We start from the raw sequence: 5,513 nt of genomic DNA on the forward strand, positions 1-5,513 counted from the left end.
CTACTGCATTCTAGATAAGTTGGTCCTTAAGATAAATGGATTTGACTTCTTCAACATAGTGCTACTCAATTCTAGATAAGTCAGTCCTGAAGTCATCTATTGTTGTATATCATTATGCATGCTTTACTCATGTGGCCAACATGAAGTTTGTTACTCGTAGTTTTTTCACTGCAACACAGTTTTTCCTTCATAATTTTCTTATAGAAGTTACCAAGACTTCATATTTTTTCCTTCATTCAAATATTTCAAGTTAAATTTAAATACCAAATGATTTGAAGTCACCTTAAGAATAGTTTTCATTATAAAGCAAAAGATTTTTGTACTAAGCTACCATGAATTTTCTATAGAATTTTATAATGCTATCATAATTTTACAGCTTAGGTTACCGATATGGTACTGCACATATGCATAATAAACTGACTTGTGAAGTATGTTCAAATTACTAGTAGATCGTATGTACCTGTGTATGGAGAAAGTTAAGAAACAATCATCGTTAAAAAAGATACACTGTGTACCATTGGCATGATGATAATCAAAATCAACAATCATAACTTTTTCTGCATGCTATAATAACAAAGTATATATAGGAGTACATTCAATAGTGAAAACTAAATTGAAAATGAAAAAAGTTCACAGAGTAAAAAAACAAAATATCACCTTCTCTTTTATCAAATATATTTCCCCCAAGGCAATATTGTTGATAAAGCAAAACCCAAACCCCTTATTTCCCGATATATGATGACCAGGGGCGAATTACAGCAAACACGTGCTTGCATTGTCCAGTCACAACCATATCACATTCCTGAACGCATTTGAATTATTAGAAAGTACTTTGACATCATTTTTATGACATCAACAGAACTTAAGATAACTTTCATGTTGACAACACATTATTGAACATAAATATCATCATAACACATTAAATTTGCTAGTTTTAATCATATTACAAGTAGTTGTTGCTGAAGTCAATTTGCCTAGCCACGTGAAGTTATATTTAGAAAGTAATACTCAGTTGACGCCAGCTCAAAGGAATAAAGTCCAACTCTTAAATGGATTCTTATCTGAACTCTACACCTAATACAAATCTGAACCTAATCAAACAACTTGTGGCAATAAAGGAAATCATGTGTACAACAAGCTTGTTGTAGTGCATGAGACAACTTAGGATAAGTCCACCTGTGAACAACAAGCTTGTTGTAGTTGTATAAGATGCCTAATTGTAGCTTCTAGACTCTAGTGTACATGTTTACATGAGAAAACCAGAAGATAAGTACATGTGTGTGTTAGATCATTAAGAGATTCTAGTGAGAGCTAGTAGCTAGCTCCAACAAATGTAACACTGAACATTAATAAGCTATAATATGGTCGCATTTTACCTGTATGATGGCTCCAGCAGCTGCTAAAATTGCATTCTTTGAATCAGAACAATATTCTATGTCAGTTCCAAAGAAAATCTTATCTGAACTTTGAAATACTCGTTCATGTGAATAGCCAACACATGCTTAATATCAACATAATGTGCATCGACTATCACACCTATGAGGAAAATAAAAAAAGTTAGTTAAAGTATTCAACACATATGGAAATACACTATTATGACATAACCAATGAGAGTAAGATTTTTTTCACTTCTTTAACAGGCCATCTTGTTTGAGCTTCTTCATTATTGCATAAATCCTTACATGCATTATATACAATGGACACTTTGTTTTTTTCAGATGTGACTGACTTCATAGATCTTGTGATGATAGAAGAGGCAGTTCTAGGCTTTGCTACGACAACAATTTTAATTGAGCTCGTCCTGGTAGTAGGTGTTCTAGGTTTTCGAGGTACCGCATGAATAGCAATTTGAATAGTCGAAGAAGCAACAGCCTTATTGGAGAAACGATTTGTTGTCTCCTCAATTGCTTGACATTCTGTAGCACTTTGACTGGTTTCTGCGCAAACATTAAAATTTAACATCTGAAAAAAATACGATCACTTTTTTCACAGTAAAAGGGAAGCGAAACTCTGCCAAAATTCTTGTTATCTACACATGCACAAGACAATGCGACAGCAGTTATCCCAAGACAAAGTAGCTAACTAGGAAAATTCAACCATCTCAGCAATAAGATACTCAGCAAAAGTAATGCCAACAATTTTAGATAAATCAATTTACGATCAAGATCACAACACAGCTCAAATAAAATGAAGCATAAATGCATAAAAATATGAAGATCGGCTGACATTAGGACTCTAAATATACTAGATCATAGGAAATGTAAAAAATGTAGAGAAAATAAAAGGCACACTAAACTTATGGAATCTTTTGACATACGAGATGAAAGAAATTCTAAATTTAACAAAATCTAACTATATTCCTGAAAGTCAAACATGAGCCAGTGTTCTAACTTACCTGGGCCACCAACATTACTTTTCCCAGCTGCATTAAGGCTAGAGAACTATGGAAGAAATAAATATTAAATTTGGAAAATTAACTAACTTTATATGGCAAGCATGAGTACTGGCAAGTCATAGTCCCATCTAAATTAAGCCATTTATATAACAACTAGCGAGTAGATGAATTCATATAGTTGTTTATATAGCTCTATAAGCTAAAGCCAATGGCAAAAAAAAATAAGCAACTCCAGTGATCCATCTACTGGTTGTTCTCAGGTGCAACAGTCCCATTACCTTGTATGTTCCTACCGTCTCATCAAATGAGGATGCATATACATTTCTACTACTTGCATCCCAGCATAAAGTTCTGTTGTCTTTAGAACAACTAAGAAAGAAAGAACTATCATAGGGACACCAAGACATAGCAATCACACCTGGTCATCAGAGTAAATGCACATAGGATAAGAAAGGAGTGATATAAAATGCATTGTCATCATCCAATTGATGGAAAAGAAAATGAGAACCGCAAGAGAAACAAAACCATTAGAGTGTCCAACAAATTCTTGTTGCAGTGAAATGGTTTTCCTCACATCCCAAACCTAGAAAGGGTAAATGTATAAAGTTACTGATATACTAAAAATACTCGATGAAGAATGGTTACCAATGTGAGTTAAAACGAAGGACCAGAAACTCTTTACTGCTAGCCTCTCCTATTAAGGCAGCATCATCACTAAAACTATAACAGACACCTTAATAAAGTGAACAAATTGATCAGTTTCATTTATTCTAGCAAAGAGCTGCATATGGAGAAGATAAACCATAGTACAAAAAAATATAGAGGAAATGATCATTACTTGCAAAGAAGGATAGTTGTCATCATTCGATACGACAATTACTGGCTGGATATGTCAGGGTTCCATTCAAGAACCGAACGTTTCCTTCTATCTGAATCTGAAAACCTATTTTAATATCAGGTTGAAACTTAGAAATATATATAATACAAAAGTTGGTATCCGACAAGGTTTTAAAAATAAAGTTAAGAAGGTAGATGAAGCCTTTAAATCCCAGACAACTGCAGAGTGATAAATTCAAAACCATGAGATAAAGTAGTAAAAACAATCCCAGAGATGTAATAGACAGGAAAACTTCTACAAAAGAAACCAAAGTGTCTCCTACCTGTCATTCCATTATTAGAAGTGGTCGCTAACATATTTTGGGACTTGGTGTTCTAGGTTAAATAAGCTATTGCATCCTGAGCACTAGATTGAACACTTTGTAGAAAAATTATAAGAATCAGTAATCTTTCCAAAAGAAGAAAATATGGAGAAACTGAAGCATCAAAATAACACGAGCAAGATAGGTCTGCGTGTGGGATTAAATGGCTGGAGGGCCACTTCTCCATGACAAGGAACTAGCCATTTTAGTTACTAATCCCTCTGATCTCTCCCCAAAGCATGCACGCAATATCTCCCCTGCCTGCGCTTTTTTCACTCCCATGCTTGCATGTCCAACCGCCTGGCGGGATCAGCAACAGAATCAAGCTTTGTCTAACAAATCCAGAGGGCGCACAATAAAACACTGGCCCTATATATCCCGGACAGAGGTACTATAAAACTAAACCATGACAATAAAGGTATTAACAATGTTGCTATCACAGCCCACCATTATGTTAGAGTCAAAAACTCAAAATGATGATGTAGTAGGGATTCCTCAAACATATAAACATCTCTCTATAGTTAATTTGCTAACAGGTCATGAAATTACTGTGAATGCATTCTGCATAACTTGAACTTACATGCTTTCATTTCAAATCCTATTTGAATTATTTCTTAACCCCCCCAAACCAAAAAGAGCGGAATCATGTGGTGTCAATATGCCGTATCGAACACTGATACGTCCATTTTGCATCACAATTTCTTACTGTTATTTATAGTATTTTTTTATCAATATAACACTTTGTGGAGCAATTCTAATGTCTTTTCTCTCTTAATATGTAAGATTTACATGAAGAGGGAGATTGCCGGCAGCTGGAATTCTGGACCTGAAAAAGCTATGTCAGAGATACCTATCCTACACAATTCCAAATGAGCTGAAATTTCATGGAGATTTATTTTGGAATAAATAAAAATATTGGAGCAAAGAAGTGCCAGAGGGGGCGACCCAGGTGCCGATGAAGCACCAAGGCACACCCACCCCTCCCCCCCCAGGGTGCACCCTGGTGGCTTGTAGGGCACCTAGTCTACCTCCGCTGACCATCTTCTGGTATATAAGCCCATTTTCCCTAGAAAAAACAACGAGAGAACTTTCGGGACAGCCTACAGCCGTCTCAATACGGAACTTGGGCAGGAGCACTTTTGCTCTCGAATGGAGCGATTTCGCCGGGGACACTTCCCTTCAGGAGGGGGAAGTCGAGGCTATCATCATGATCAACAACCCTCTCATCAGGGAAGGACCAATCTTCATCAACATCTTCACTAGCACCACCTCATCTCAAACCCTAGTTCATCTTTTGTATACAATATTTGTATCAAAACCTCAGATTAGTTCCTGTGGCTTGCTAGTAGTGTTGATTATATCTTGTAGTTGATGCTAGTTTGTTTATAACACTACAAAAAAAGACACATCTGTGACATTTTGGGCCAAACGAAAAAAAATCTGTCATACATATGACACTTCTATGGTGATAATTGTGACAAAACCCAGTATCATCATAGATGTGGTGGGGTCCTACTTCTATGACAGAAAATCATGACAGAAAATCGGCTTTTCGTCCTTGGCGAGCCGGAGACGCAGATGCATGACATTCTTTGGGCCGTCCATGACGGAAAAAACCATTGTAGAAGCGAGGGCGAGGAAAATATCGGGGAGTTCCTGGTTACGGTGGCTGGTCGGGGGCCAACTGATGCGCGTTTCTCTCGTACGTACGCACGTGTGTGCAAGTCATTGGGATCTAACTGAACCCGAGCGAGGCGTTGGGCTCTAACTGAACCCGAGCAATTGCACAGCAGGCTACGCGTTACTAAACCCGAGTGATTGATCGATGGCTGTTAACTGAACCTGCTCGAGTGATTCCTTCGCTACTGCTGCTAACTAAAGTCGATCGATGCTGCCTCTGGATGAAAAGTAAGCGTTGT

The sequence above is a fragment of the Triticum dicoccoides genome, chromosome 6B, assembly GCF_002162155.2.
Source record: "Triticum dicoccoides isolate Atlit2015 ecotype Zavitan chromosome 6B, WEW_v2.0, whole genome shotgun sequence".
In the NCBI taxonomy this organism is placed as follows: Eukaryota; Viridiplantae; Streptophyta; class Magnoliopsida; order Poales; family Poaceae; genus Triticum; species Triticum dicoccoides.